This window comes from Triticum dicoccoides, chromosome 7A, assembly GCF_002162155.2.
Source record: "Triticum dicoccoides isolate Atlit2015 ecotype Zavitan chromosome 7A, WEW_v2.0, whole genome shotgun sequence".
Classification (NCBI taxonomy): Eukaryota; Viridiplantae; Streptophyta; class Magnoliopsida; order Poales; family Poaceae; genus Triticum; species Triticum dicoccoides.
Genome location: NC_041392.1, coordinates 63990343 through 64006917, shown reverse-complemented (window position 1 = coordinate 64006917; position 16575 = coordinate 63990343).

The window sequence follows — 16575 nt, the reverse complement described above, 5'->3', positions numbered from 1 at the left end:
CGTAGGAGCAAACCGCACGTCAAATGGTGCTCCGTAGCGAGCGCACGGTGCACCTCCTCTGTCGGCCGTGGTCGTCGCCGGCGACACTCCGGCGACTGCCGACGTGGCACGCGTAATTAGCACTAATGACGCCTAAACACCCCCCACAGCCACTGACAGTGGGCCCCGTAGTGGGTCAAAGCCCGGGTCAACGCGGGATTAGCCCCTGTGTCACTGACGTGTGGACCTCACACGTCAGGTTTGACCCGAGCCGGCCCCTGTTGACTTGCTGACGTCATGCCAACGTCATGCTGACACAGTAATGTTTTCTGGATTTAATTTAATTCTGAAATTCCAGGAAATTGTATAAACTTCAATAAATCATAGAAAATTAACCGTAACTCCAAATTAAATAATTTATATATGAAAAATTATCAGAAAAATTCAAGGAATCCATCTGTACCATTTTCATGCATGTTAGAACAACTTATAGCTGCTGTTTAGCACAAATCGATTAAATGGCATTTGAATAATCACATATGGAGTTTGAATTTGAATCTTGTATTCAAACCAACTTCATTTAATCTGTTGCTAGTTGCATTAGCTCAAAACACATTCATTTTTCCATGTCATGATCATGCATCATATTGTGCATTGCATTGATTGTGTTCCCTTCTGTGTTGCCGGTATTTGTCCCCTCTCGATAGACGTGATACCGATGATGTGATCGTTCACACTGATGAAGACTCAATGTTATCTTCAGAAGTGCCAGGCAAGCAAAACCCCCTTGTTCATTCCGATACAATCCTACTCTCTCGCTCCTGCTCTCTTTTACTGCATCAGGACAACCCCGATTCATCTGTTACTTGCTGCGGTAGCTGAACCCCTTTATCCTTTGCATGACCTGTCATTGCCACAGTAAATAGATGAAACCCACTAGCATGAGTAGGAGTTGTTTGAGCCCTGTTGTGCCTACTCATTCATGCTTGTTTGTCATGCCTGCTACTGCTTAGAGTTGAGTCAGGTCTGATTCATCGGGGATGAATCAGAGGTGTGTGAACATGTCCTACTGTGTGTGAGCTAAGTGTGTGAACACGATTTGGTAAAGGTAGCGGTGAGAGGCCATGTAGGAGTACATGGTGGGTTGTCTCATTGAGGCCGTCCTCAGGAACTGAGTTCTGTGTTTGTGATCCATGATTCAGCTACTACCATACATTGGGCCCTGAAATATGACCCCGCTCGACTTCTTAATCACCCTTGTCCTCTGTCCAGGAGTTGCAAGTAGTTTCTGGTGTTTGTAGTATGGTGGAGGCCGTGGACAGCGCTGACCGTAGGGGTGGGCTGTGATGCGGTAGGCACATGGCCGGGTACACCGGCGCCCGTTTGGTGTCACGGAACCCTGTTCACATCGTCTGGGGCTGTGAGCGAAACTCCGGCCGGATCTCCTCATGGATGGAACCCGAATAGGCGATAAACCTGGACTAGAGACTTGAGTGTTTAGGTAGGTCGTGGTCTACACCCACGTCGGCTTTCGCTTGAAGTCTGCCGAGCACATGTCGTGTGCAGACGCTAAGTGGTGGAAACATGTATGAAGAAGTACACCCCTGCAGGGTTAACATCATCTATTCGAATAGCCGTGTCCGCGGAAAAGGACTTCTGGGTTGCTTATATCAGTTCATAGACAAGTGAAAGTGGATACTGTAAAATACGCAAGAAAAGCGTGAGTGCTATGGATGGCGTTCTCGTAGGGAGACGGGAGCGGATCCATAGTGGTGTATTGATATGGTGAATATGTGGACTCGTGTGCGCCACCTCAAAAGAGTTACTTGCAGTCGTAGTTCAGGATAGCCACCGAGTCAAAGCTGGCTTGCTGCAGTCAAACTCCACCATCCCCTTTGTTGATAATGATGCATGTGTAGATAGATCTGATGTAAGTCTTGCTGGGTACATTTGTACTCACGTTTGCCTATTTTATGTTTTGCAGAGAGACTTCAGTCTCACTAGTAGTTCCGCTTGGACTTCGACGTTTAGCTTGTTACCTCAGCTACGATCTTGTGCCTCGGCAGGATTGGTAGATAGTCAGGCTTCTCAACCTTTTTCATTTATAGATGTCTGTACTCAGACATGATAGCTTCCGCTTGTGCTTTGTTTTGTATGCTCTGAATGTTGGGTCATGAGACCCATGTTTGTAATATCTCGCTCCTCGGAGCCTATTGAATAAATTACTTGAGTCGTAGAGTCATGTTGTGATGCCATGTTGTGTTTGCACATATCGAGCATATTGTGTGTATGTTATTGAAATGCTTGGTATGTGTGGGATCTGACTATCTAGTTGTTTATCTTTAGTAGCCTCTCTTATCGGGAAATGTCTCCTAGTGTTTCCACCGAGCCATGGTAGCTTGCTACTGTTCCGGAACACTTAGGCTGGCCGGCATGTGTCCTTCTTCGTTCCTGTGTCTGTCCCTTCGGGGAAATGTCACGCGATGAATACCGGAGTCCTGTTAGCCCGCTACAGCCCGGTTCACCGGAGTCCTGCTAGCCCAGTGCTACAGCCTGGATTCACTCGCTGATGACCGACACGTTCGATGCTGGGTCTTGGATGCCTGTCCCTGTAAGTCTGTGCCACTTTGGGTTTACGACTAGCCATGTCAGCCCCGGGCTCCTTATCATATGGATGCTAGCGACACTGTCATATACGTGTGCCAAAAGGCGCAAACGGTCCCAGGCAAAGGTAAGGCGACACCCGTGGGAATACCGTGCGTGAGGCCGCAAAGTGATATGAGGTGTTACATGCTAGATCGATGTGGCATTGAGTCGGGGTCCTGACAGCGTTGGTATCAGAGCTTGACTGCCTGTAGGATTACCAAGCCAAACTGGTCGAAGTTGAGTCTAGAAATTCTTTAGTTATATAAGGGAATTGATTGTGGGATGGAACGTAAGGCTCTTTTTACTCCTTATACCTCATGGCCCTCTGATCTGAGTCATCATCTTCTCTTCTACGGGGATTAAGAACTAGGCTATCTCTTCTTTCTATTAGGATCACGTGTTACTATCAGTGGACTTATAACATTGTTGGAATTAAGCCTCGTTTCAGCTCCTATTACTTCCGTATGTTAATCGTTGATCTTGAAACCTTGATATTGTGCTTCTGAGTGGTTATGCCACCATTTATGTGAATGTCTCAAATTTTTTCTGAGTATTTACAGCCGTTATGCTGTCCGAGTCATTCCAGGTTTCTAAATAGTCTGATGCATTTGGAAATCCTTTCCCTCTGGTTTCGGTGTTCCTTTATGCCAGCTCAATCACACAAATCAGTGAGTTGAGGTACTCCGTTACCTTGACATATATGTTGGAATAATTATCATGACCCTAGGTGTTTTAGGGAGTCACCTAGTAATCTAGCAACGTTTTGTTTTCCCAGTGTGAAGATTCTGGCCTTTATTATCGAAAGCATCCTGTGATGCCATTTAGTTAGTAGGCATTCTATTCCTGGGTTCTTGAACCAGAGATTCACCCTACTTGCTTCATGTGGATAGTTTTGCTCGTTCCTTTAGGTTATTAGTAACCTTTGCATTAGTCCTTGATGTTCGTGGTATTCCTTTCTTCCAAATACTATGAACCGCTTATGGCAGATGTTCCTCGCTGATCGAAAGATCACAATCAGAGTGCTCTCGATGGGTTCTCGATTCTACATTGTGACTCTGCCAGTTCTACCTTTCTGCATGGGTTATCCGGAAGAAATATGTTAAACTTCGTTCGACGTGCTAATCCATGCATCCACAACTCAGAAAATCATATGTTCTTTTGAGTTGTCCCATCTTAGTTGTTTCTGACCTTCGGCTATCAATTGATAGTCAAGAGTATGTGTGCGTTCGTTTATCGATGCCTATTACTCTTGTGGTCCGTCAAGCCATTCTATCGCGGAATGACTAGGAGAAACAAACTCCAGTACCTCTTCCATATCCAAGATTGGGTCAAAGAAGTTGTGCTCCGCAGAACAAATTGCTAATCCAGCTTTTGATTCTGTTTTACCCTGAAGTATTACCGTCTTATGTCAGGATTTTCATGAGGATTGCACCGGCTCTTGTGAATTCTTGATGTAGTGATACTTCTCGCCATCATTATTCATCCCTCGGTTCCGTGTTGTCGCAACCGGAAGGCCGACAAGTGAATCGTGATGTGTGAATTCAATACTCCTAGCAACCTTGTTGCTTGGTAGTTAATGGACAATAATTTCATTCTTAGCGTGTTGGTTTTGAATCATCATTCTAAGGTTGATTATGCTACCTAGTCCTTATTTCGGTGCACCCTTCGATTGATGAGTTAGGATCTTGTCAAGTCCTCACTCATTTGATCATATCGTCTTGCCCTCAAAAGCGAGATTGTTCTCGAGCTTAGTAACATATCGGTGGTTCGTGATTTTCCGAATATCTTCTCGATAGTATCACCAGGTTGTCACCTGACTGTTATGTTAAGCTCGTGATCAAGTTGGTTTATCCTGTAAACCACCCTTTCTCCAAGAATCCGTGTTGGATACCCCTGAGCTAGTTGGTTAAGCTATGCATCAACTTGGAGAGTTGGAAGATAGAAGCTTGTCCGATATAGTTCATTATAAGGGATGTCTTGTATGTGTGTTGAAGAAAGTTGATATTTTCATCGACTGAACCTCGTGATCAGTTAATGGACCTATCATTTTATCCAACCTTTGATTGGAGTATGGGCTATCATCCAATCAGACCAGAACCAACGATATTCGTAATGTTGTCTTACTCGTGGTTGATCCCTCGAGTATACACCATTATACCTTTTGGGTCTGACCCATGCTATCACTTGTTCACTTAACTATGGAATTCCTTTTAAAAGGAAACCCAGATGAATTGTTGTTGAGCCCATTGACAACATCCTTATCTCCTCCATAATTTTGTTGAACATTAAGCTAGTGTTGGAAACTTTTGAAAGCATTTGTTCATGCTTGCTCATGAAGCATATGTTTGGATGAAGGTAGTGACTTCCTTTAATTCATGTGCATCTGATGCAAGTTGCCGCCGTGGGTTAGAGAAAGTCAATGTTGCTTTCTTTGGAATCATTCCAAATCAGTCATGCACACGTGCGAAGAATTCTGTGGTTTGAAGACTTGCAACCTTCAATCTATATGTGTCCCTAGCACACCAAGCCACTGATTGATTTGTTCAAGGAGAAGAAGTTCCTTCTTAAGAGCATGCCTTATGCAAGGACTTCAATGTCCTCGATTATGGTTCCCCACCTGAACTCGGTAGTGTTTTGTTGTAAGACTACCATGTGATAATGTTATGTCTAGGACAACGTGTTCACATGTTTGTAGCAGAACCAGCTCATGTTTTGGAGCTTGCTATCGTAGTTCATCTCCCGAGAATCCCGCAACGTCATCTCGTCGATTTGTGTTGCAAACTTTCATTTTTCTTACTAGACTCGATGGGTCTGGAATATTCTGACACCAACCAGATCTGAATCTCAGGCAGATATGATGGTTGGAACATTTCCCCAAGAACTATAATATTGGTCGCGTAATAACCGGTAAAGTGGATGTCGTGCCCAACACACCCAGCCGGAAGACCTGTTATTATAATATCTTGATTGATGAAGTCGGCCACCTCCCCATAAGGATTTCGTAGGATTTACCTCCGTAACTGTTCCTTATGGATTTTTGTGTTCCCGAAGTCCGACCTTTTACTTGATGTTCTAGTTATCAAACCGTAACTATGAATGGGATACACTAGCACATCAAGGAGAACATTAGAAGCGGAGTGCTAAATGTCTCTCGGTCGATCATCCAGATTTTGTTTCCTTGGCCCCGCCAAGGGTGAAATCTGAGAAGGTGTTATCTTCCTTTGCATCTGCATCCTCCATCACCATTCATCATGGTAGTAAGTTGTGTTACCGGACCTTTGACACGGATGTTGATTAAACCTTGATGATTATGGAAATGCTCAAGTTCTTGAGAGCACGCACAAGCGCTACGTGTTATCATCATCTCTAACTGGGATTCCTCTCAGTTTCCTCGGCAAATTCTATGACCTTTCCAAACAGTGAATTCACTCTCTTTTGTTGGGTTCTTCCCCAGTTACCAGAATCATTCCCAGCATTTGCATTTTGTTCCCAGCTTGCACCGCCAATGAGCCATTCTACCGACCCCCGCCAATCGATTGCTGTGATTTGCCTTAGGCTGATATAGAGAGTCTAAATGATCTCTATATCAAAGGTAATTCTTTTTGCCACTTAAGGGGATATATCTTCGAGTCACCTTCCCTAAGGTGCATCATTGTGGTATCATGGCAACTTAACTCCTCGCTACGTTGACGATGGTTTACCACCTTCTTAAGTGTGGAATTATTGTCCACCTAGTGAACCTTCGTCATCCGTTTCTTCCACCCCTCTTGATGTGTATCTCGTGTCTCAACCCGAGAGATGGTTCTATGTCTCATTCCGGGACTTAATCCTGAGTTGTTCGATCTTCGAGAAGACCGATCCTTCCAGAGTTTTCCTTTCCTCTTCTTGTCATGATTAGCTGGAGTTCTCAGAGCAAGACGACAAGACAAAGATGGTGTTCAAATCAACGTTCATTTGAAGTGCAACCAGGATCGTGAAGATTATACTAGTTTGCGTTTCCCCTTCACCTTACCCTACCCTTGAATCTCGAGACGAGATTCTTGTTTAGTGGGGGTGAGTTGTCACATCCCTAGCTTCTGTTAATGCACTAGGCTAGACCTCTTGCTGCATCATGTTTAAATTCAAATGAAATTTGAATTGAGGAATTTTCAAAGCCTCAGAAGACCTCTAAAAATAACCAACATTTAAATCGCTTCAAATAAGTCCAAGAAAATGTTCCTGTTATCCTCTGGAAATATTGGCAAGAGGTAAAATCCAAACCAATATTTTTGGTGTCTCAGAAACATTTAATTTGGGCATTTGAATTAAATCAATAAATAAATTGAATTGGATTTATATCTACTATTAAATAAATATAGGTCCAATAATTCTGAAATATTTTGTGGAGCATTGTTTTAATTCTTTTAGCTCCTAAAAATATTGTCAGAAGCAAAATAAATTGAATTGGTTTCAAAACCAAATTCAAAACAAACCTGCATAATAGAAAAACTGAAATAATTAGAAAAGGGAGAGAGAGTCTTACCTGGCCCCTTACCTGGCTGGCCCAGTGGACAGCCCAGCCCACTGGCCTGGTGCCAGTCGTCCTCTACCTCTGCCAGTAGGCAGAGGAGGGAGACAGCGCACGCGCGCGCCGTGGCGACACGCCACCTCCCTGCCTGCCTGCGTCCCTCGCCACCGCGACGCCTCGGGCCTTCTCTTCGGCGCCGCCTCGAACCCCTGGACCCCCTCACTCGTCCCCTTCGTCTCTCCCTCGCCTCTCCCTCTCGCACACCCGAACGCCATCGTCGCCGCCGTTCGTCACCGCCGCAGCCACCGCCACCCCCTCTCCTCCCCGACGTGCTCCTGAGCTCCGCAGTGCCTCCCACGACCTCCCCGTCGACTCACGCGACCGGAGAAGCCCCGAAGCGCCGTCCCGACGCTTTTCCCCTCCTCGGCCACCGAGGACCGCCGCCGCCGATTCGCTGGACCCCGTGCCTCCCCTGCCTCGCCAGCAGCACCAGAAGAACCGCGGTGAGCCCTCGACCCGATTCCCCCTCTCCCCGTGCCCCACCTCCCTCTCTAGCTAGCCCCACCACTTTGCCCGAGAATCTCTCGCCGCCGGCCATGGCGTGGCCGTGGCCACAGCCACCCCAGCTCGTATCCGAGCCCACTGACGTGCTCACCGTGATCTCAGGAGTCCGTAGCACGCCCCAGCTCCTCCTGCCGTGCTCCCTAACCCCGACCCCGAGATTGCCCGAACTCCGGCAGCCGCAAAGGAGCTCGCCGCCGGCAGCTCCGGCCACCCCAGCTGCTGTCACTTGCCTCTTTAGATGCGCCTTCCTCCCAGGAACCCGTAGGAGCAAACCGCACGTCAAATGGTGCTCCGTAGCGAGCGCACGGTGCACCTCCGCTGTCGGCCGTGGTCGTCGCCGGCGACACTCCGGCGACTGCCGACGTGGCACGCCTAATTAGCACTAATGACGCCTAAACACCCCCCCACAGCCACTGACAGTGGGCCCCGTAGTGGGTCAAAGCCCGGGTCAACGCGGGATTAGCCCCTGTGTCACTGACGTGTGGACCCCACACGTCAGGTTTGACCCGAGCCGGCCCCTGTTGACTTGCTGACGTCATGCCAACGTCATGCTGACACAGTAATGTTTTCTGGATTTAATTTAATTCTGAAATTCCAGGAAATTGTATAAACTTCAATAAATCATAGAAAATTAACCGTAACTCCAAATTAAATAATTTATATATGAAAAATTATCAGAAAAATTCAAGGAATCCATCTGTACCATTTTCATGCATGTTAGAACAACTTATAGCTGCTGTTTAGCACAAATCAATTAAATGGCATTTGAATAATCACATATGGAGTTTGAATTTGAATCTTGTATTCAAACCAACTTCATTTAATCTGTTGCTAGTTGCATTAGCTCAAAACACATTCATTTTGCCATGTCATGATCATGCATCATATTGTGCATTGCATTGATTGTGTTCCCTTCTGTGTTGCCGGTATTTGTCCCCTCTCGATAGACGTGATACCGATGATGTGATCGTTGACACTGATGAAGACTCAATGTTATCTTCAGAAGTGCCAGGCAAGCAAAACCCCCTTGTTCATTCCGATACAATCCTACTCTCTCGCTCCTGCTCTCTTTTACTGCATCAGGACAACCCCGATTCATCTGTTACTTGCTGCGGTAGCTGAACCCCTTTATCCTTTGCATGACCTGTCATTGCCACAGTAAATAGATGAAACCCACTAGCATGAGTAGGAGTTGTTTGAGCCCTGTTGTGCCTACTCATTCATGCTTGTTTGTCATGCCTGCTACTGCTTAGAGTTGAGTCAGGTCTGATTCATCGGGGATGAATCAGAGGTGTGTGAACATGTCCTACTGTGTGTGAGCTAAGTGTGTGAACACGATTTGGTAAAGGTAGCGGTGAGAGGCCATGTAGGAGTACATTGTGGGTTGTCTCATTGAGGCCGTCCTCAGGAACTGAGTTCTGTGTTTGTGATCCATGATTCAGCTACTACCATACATTGGGCCCTGAAATATGACCCCGCTCGACTTCTTAATCACCCTTGTCCTCTGTCCAGGAGTTGCAAGTAGTTTCTGGTGTTTGTAGTATGCTGGAGGTCGTGGACAGCGCTGACCGTAGGGGTGGGCTGTGATGCGGTAGGCACGTGGCCGGGTACACCGGCGCCCGTTTGGTGTCACGGAACCCTGTTCACATCGTTTGGGGCTGTGAGCGAAACTCCGGCCGGATCTCCTCATGGATGGAACCCGAATAGGCGATAAACCTGGACTAGAGACTTGAGTGTTTAGGTAGGTCGTGGTCTACACCCACGTCGGCTTTCGCTTGAAGTCTGCCGAGCACATGTCGTGTGCAGACGCTATGTGGTGGAAACATGTATGAAGAAGTACACCCCTGCAGGGTTAACATCATCTATTCGAATAGCCGTGTCCGCGGAAAAGGACTTCTGGGTTGCTTATATCAGTTCATAGACAAGTGAAAGTGGATACTCTAAAATACGCAAGATAAGCGTGAGTGCTATGGATGGCGTTCTCGTAGGGAGACGGGAGCGGATCCATAGTGGTGTATTGATATGGTGAATATGTGGACTCGTGTGCGCCACCTCAAAAGAGTTACTTGCAGTCGTAGTTCAGGATAGCCACCGAGTCAAAGCTGGCTTGCTGCAGTCAAACTCCACCATCCCCTTTGTTGATAATGATGCATGTGTAGATAGATCTGATGTAAGTCTTGCTGGGTACATTTGTACTCACGTTTGCCTATTTTATGTTTTGCAGAGAGACTTCAGTCTCACTAGTAGTTCCGCTTGGACTTCGACGTTTAGCTTGTTACCTCAGCTACGATCTTGTGCCTCGGCAGGATTGGTAGATAGTCAGGCTTCTCAGCCTTTTTCATTTATAGATGTCTGTACTCAGACATGATAGCTTCCGCTTGTGCTTTGTTTTGTATGCTCTGAATGTTGGGTCATGAGACCCATGTTTGTAATATCTCGCTCCTCGGAGCCTATTGAATAAATTACTTGAGTCGTAGAGTCATGTTGTGATGCCATGTTGTGTTTGCACATATCGAGCATATTGTGTGTATGTTATTGAAATGCTTGGTATGTGTGGGATCTGACTATCTAGTTGTTTATCTTTAGTAGCCTCTCTTATCGGGAAATGTCTCCTAGTGTTTCCACCGAGCCATGGTAGCTTGCTACTGCTCCGGAACACTTAGGCTGGCCGGCATGTGTCCTTCTTCGTTCCTGTGTCTCTCCCTTCGGGGAAATGTCACGCGATGAATACCGGAGTCCTGTTAGCCCGCTACAGCCCGGTTCACCGGAGTCCTGCTAGCCCAGTGCTACAGCCTGGATTCACTCGCTGATGACCGACACGTTCGATGCTGGGTCATGGATGCCTGTCCCTGTAAGTCTGTGCCACTTTGGGTTTACGACTAGCCATGTCAGCCCCGGGCTCCTTATCATATGGATGCTAGCGACACTGTCATATACGTGTGCCAAAAGGCGCAAACGGTCCCGGGCAAAGGTAAGGCGACACCCGTGGGAATACCGTGCGTGAGGCCGCAAAGTGATATGAGGTGTTACATGCTAGATCGATGTGGCATTGAGTCGGGGTCCTGACAAAGAAACAATAAATATAATGCAAACAAATGCATGACGATGCACGACATGACAAAGCGTGATTAGTAGAAGCGAGAGAAGAGAGGGAAGGAAGTGGGAGCTCACCTAGCAGCACACACGGTGGCCCGTGACGGATTAGTAGAAGCAGAGGCTGGCGCCGGAGATGAAGAATAACGCGGCAGCCGGAGATGTGGGGCGAAGGGGATCCGGTGATTCGGGGCTCCCCAGCTCTAGCTGAGGCCACCGGTGGACGAGGAAGACGACGGAAGCGATGACGGACATGCAGGCGTGGTGAGGCGATGGCTGTGGCCGCGCGATTCACGGCGGCGGGTCCATGGCGGTGTTCGGGCGTGGTGGGGAACGAGGAGGAGAGCGAGGTGGAACTAAGGGGAGGGCGCAGGAACCGAGGCGAGAGTGGGGGCAAGTGTGAGGCGGGATCGAGGAGGCGGGGGGCGTGGCGGCCTTATCCTCGCCCGTCGCCGGCGAGGGGGTGCGGCGGGGACGTGCCCTGTTCGAAATCGGGTCAGGGGAACAGGGGAAGGGGACGCGACAGAGGGAGGCGGGCCGGGTGTGGCCAGCTGGGCCAGATTGGCCAGCCGGTGTGAGCTGGGCCGCCTGGTCCAGGGGGGGCTTCCCCCTTTTTTGTTTTTGGTTTTGTAATTTCTTTCTTTTATTTATTTTCCTTTTCTATTTTATTTAGTTTAGGGCATTTAGGTATTTTGTAAAATTGTGTCCTCTACACCATAATTATCAGTGCAATATTTTGCACCCACCGAACATTTTTTTTCAACTTTTTAAAAACTTTTGTTGTTTGCCATTTTTCTGAATTGATTTTTGAATCAGTTTGAACTAACGAAAGTTTAGCAACAGTAATCACAGATGACATGGCATCATTAGGAGAGTTTTACTGTAGCCTAATTATCCGGGCGTTACAAATCTCCTCCACTACAAGAAATCTCGTCGCGAGATTTTAGGAGGTAGAAGGAAACAATGCGGGGTATTCATCATGCAGGAAATCCTCATGTTCCCAAGTGGATTCATCTTCAGAGTGATTCGACCACTGGACTTTGAGGAACTTGATCGCCTTCTGATGTGTGCGACGTTCAGCTTGGTCAAGAATGCGGACCAGATGCTCTTTATAGGAGAGGTCCTGTTGCAATTCGAGCACTTCATGATCCAGTGCTCGGATTGGATCCTTGAAGCAACGGCGGAGTTGTGACACGTGGAACGCATCGTGAACCTGAGAAAGGTTTGACGGAAGCTCCAGTTGATATGCCACTTTTCCACGCCTTTCGAGAATAGTGAATGGGCCAATATAGCGAGGAGCTAGCTTGCCCTTGATCCCGAAGCGGTGAGCGCCCTTCATTGGTGTAACTCGAAGATAAGCCTTTTCGCCAGGTTGATAGACCATGTCTTTGTGATGACGGTCATACTGACTCTTCTGACGTGACTGAGCAGTCTTGAGATTCTCACGAATAATGCGGACTTGTTCTTCGGCCTGTTGGATAATATCCGGACCGAAGAGTGGACGTTCCCCAGTCTCTGACCAGTTCAGAGGGGTCTGACACTTTCGTCCATATAGCACTTCGAAGGGGGACATCTTCAGACTAGCTTGATAGCCACTATTATAAGAGAACTCGGCATATGGAAGAGATTCCTCCCATTTCTTGCCGAAGGAAGTACACAAGCTCGAAGCATGTCTTCGAGAACTTGGTTGACACGTTCAACCTGTCCTTGCGACTAAGGATGAAACGTCGTACTGAACGACAGGTGAGTTCCCATAGCTTCTTGGAAACTTGCCCAAAATCTTGAAGTGAATAAGCTGCCACGATCTGAACTAATAACTAGTGGAATACCGTGAAGTGAAACAATTCTGGACATGTAGAGAGTAGCAAGCTGACTAGCAGTGATTATCTCTTTGACCGCCAGAAAATGTGCAACTTTAGAAAGCCGGTCAATGACGACAAGAATAGCATCATTACCTTTCTGCAATTTGGGAAATCCAGTGACGAAGTCCATCTCGACATGATCCCATTTCCATTCAGGAATAGAGATAGGTTGCAGAGTTCCAGCAGGCCTTTGATGTTTTGCTTTGATACGATGGAAAATGTCACACTTAGCAACATAACGAGCAATGTCCTGCTTCATGTTAGACCACCAGAATCTTTGACGAATATCCTGGTACATCTTTGTACTACCAGGATGAATAGACAAAGGCGTATCATGAGCTTCTTTCATAACCTCTTTAGTCTGACCTAGGTTTTTCTTCGAACATGGTACCACTAGGTGGCCTTTGAAGTACAAGGCACCATCATCGGCGATAGAGAAGAAGGAGGGCTTTCCTTCTGCTAGATGACGTTTAATCTTTTGGACTTCAGAGTCATAACCTTGAATAGTCTTTATACCAGCTACGAGATCTTGTACGACAGCCAGGGTATTTAGAGAACCCTTAGTAACAACACAAAGATTCATCTTCTGAAACTCTGGGGGAGGGGGGCGAGTGCTCCAGGAGGAACAATATGAAGGTTCAGCTTTCTAAATTCTTCGACAAGCAAGGGCTGAACTTTGTGAACATGGAGGTGATTGCAGTAAGACTTGCGTCTCAAGGCATCAGCCATTACATTAGCCTTGCCGGGGGTATAGGATATACCCACGTCAAAGTCTGCAACAGTCTCCATCCATCTCTGCTGACGGAGGTTCAGATCTGGCTGAGTAAACAGATACTTCAGATTTTGGTGGTCGGTGAAGATCTCGGAATGATTACCGAGAAGGTAATGTCGCCACTGCTTCAGTGCATGAATGACAGCAGCAAGCTCGAGGTCGTGAACTGGGTAGTTTTCTTCGTGAGGGCGCAGTTGACGAGAGGCATAAGCAAACACTCTGTGCTCTTGCATTAGGACACAGCCTAATCCTTGACGGGAAGCGTCGCAGTAAATGACGAAGTCCTTCTTAGTATCAGGTGGAGCAAGCACTGGGGCAGAAGTCAACTTGTCTTTGAGCGCCTGGAAACTTTCCCGACACTTGTCTGTCCAGTCGAACTTGACACCCTTATGCAATAGATTAGTCAGGGGCCTAGCAATCATGGAGAAGTTCTTGACGAATCGACGGCAATAGCTGGCGAGACCGAGAAAACTTTGGACTTGCTTGACATTCTTCGGAGGAGTCCAATCGAGAATAGCCTGAACTCGTTCAGGGTTGACGGCAATACCATCCTTGGAGATGACATGCCCAAGATAGGTTACTTCGGGGAGCCAGAATTCACACTTGGAATACTTAGCATACAGTTGATGCTCTCGAAGCTTTTCCAGCACAAGACGAAGATGTTCAACATGTTCTTCCTTGTTCTTGGAAAATACAAGGAAATCGTCCAAATAAACCACGACGAACTTGTCGAGGTAATCCATGAATATATAGTTCATCAGACGAGAGAAGGTGGCTGGAGCATTCGTTAAGCCGAATGACATGACTGTGTACTCGTAAGACCCATACTGAGTCACGAAGGTGGTCTTTGGGATATCCTCTTCACGAACACGGATCTCTGGTGGTAACCCAACCTCAAATCGAGTTTGGAGAACACAGATGAGCCAGCCAGTTGATCATAAAGATCATTGATCCGAGGAAGAGGATATTTATTCTGAATGGTAGCTTGGTTTATAGGACGGTAGTCTTGGACTAATCGGTTTGTCCCATCCTTCTTCTTAACAAAGAGAGAAGGTGCTCCCCAAGGAGAGCAACTTGGGCGAATGAAACCCTTGACAAGAGATTTGTCGATTTCCTCCTTAAACTCAATGAGTTCATGCGGTGGCATCTTATAGGGTCGTTTAGCTATAGGGGTGGTGCCGGGTTTCAAGTCGATGATGAATTCGACAGCTCTAGCAGGGGGAATCCCTGGAAGTTCTTCTGGGAAGACGTCTTGGAATTCATGAACGACGGGAATGTTTTCAATGCCCTCGAGTGGTGCAACGTTCAACGCATTCAAGGCATAAAGCCGTGCCTCGGTGTTCCGAACTAGATGAGCTTGGTAAGCTATTATTTCATGAGAAGGGTGTAGCAGATGGACGACCTTAGTGGCGCAAACTATAGAAGCAGTATGCGTTTTCAACTAATCCATTCCCAGAATGAGGTCGATGTTAGACGACTTCAGGATAATGGGAGAGGCATAGAATTCCAGCCCTTCGATTTCCACGGGGACGTCGATGCCAACCAGTGAGGTTTGACATTGTCCCACAGGGGTTTTTACCAATACCGAAGTGTTCATCTCCTCACATTTAACATCATGCTTATATGCAAAATTTTCTGACATGAATGAATGCGATGCTCCTGAATCGAATAAAACAGATGCAGGTACTGAATTTACGAGGAGTGTACCCATCACAGTAGAAGGATGATCTTGAGCTTCATTAAGATCAACGTGGTTGGCATGAACACGACCATATGACCTGGCATTGTTTTTTGCGAGGTTGGTTGTTTCCACGGCCAGCTGCAGGGAGGGCCAGTTGATTCTGGTTCTGGTTGCATTCCCTAGCACGGTGTCCTGGTTGACCACACCTGAAGCATAGACCATTATTGGGAGTGGGAACAGGAGCTTTTGGTGGTGGAGCTGGAAGTCTTGGCTGCCTAGTTGGTGGAGTAGGCAGACGAGGTGCAGCATAGGATTGCCTTGGGGCATGTGCAGTTGGCTGGTACATGCTGTTGGGAATCCATATCTTACGCTTCTGCGAGGACGGGCCCGAAGATGAGCCCGCATCACGGTTGCGCCTGTGAGAGCTCTGGTATTCCTGCAGACCAGTTTCAACATTGATGGCCTTGTTCACCAGGGTGGCGAAATCAGCAAAGTCATGCACTAGAAGTGCGAGCTTGTTATCAGCTTGAAGGCCATCACGGAACTTCTCCTGTCGGCGTGCATCAGTTGCAATGTCTTCTTCAGCATAGCGGGACAGATCCAGAAACTCCCGGTGATAAGCTTCCACAGTTTTGTTGCCTTGGGTGAGGTTGCGGAACTCACACTTCTTCCGGTCCATGACTCCCTGAGGGATGAAGCGAGCACGGAAGGCAGCTTGGAAGTCTGGCCAGGTGAAGATTGTTCCAGCTGGCAGAGTACGCCTGTGGCTGTCCCAGCATTGAGCTGCGGGTCCTTTCAGGAAGAAGGAAGCAAAGGTGACGTAGCTGGCAGGGGCTACATCAGTAGACTTCATCTCAGAGGTGATGTCACGAAGCCAGTCATCAGCATCTAGAGGCTGAGTTGAGCTGCGGTACACAGTTGGGTTGAGACACATGAAATCCTGCAGAGTCACTTGGGTTGGCTGCTGGTTCATATTGGGGCAAGGAAACTGAGCCATAATATTCTCCATGAACTAACGATTCAGCTCAAACTGTTGCATCATCCCAGCCATGTACTCAGGTGATGGTGGGGCGCTGCCACCACGACCACAACAACCTGGTCTAACCATCCCGCTAATTTATAACAGGGGTAGTTCAGCATTGAGAAATTTGCAAAGACAAGAATCATTCATGATCAAACATGCACAATGAAAGCAGCACAATAGATACTACATAGTAGTTGGCATATCTTACAAAAGAGATCATGCATAGAGTTCGGTACACAGAGTTTAGTACATAGACTAAGACATCATAGGTGGCATGCAGGCTCGCGACGAATGCATCTAACACTAACAAACAAGTCTACATCTGTCCCACACGGTACTGCGGAGGTAGCTGTAGCCTGAAAGCTGGTAGTGTGGCATCGGGAACTCCACATCGGCAACCTGGGGTCCGCGGGTACTCTGATGCAGAACTCGATGCTCAAGTGGCAG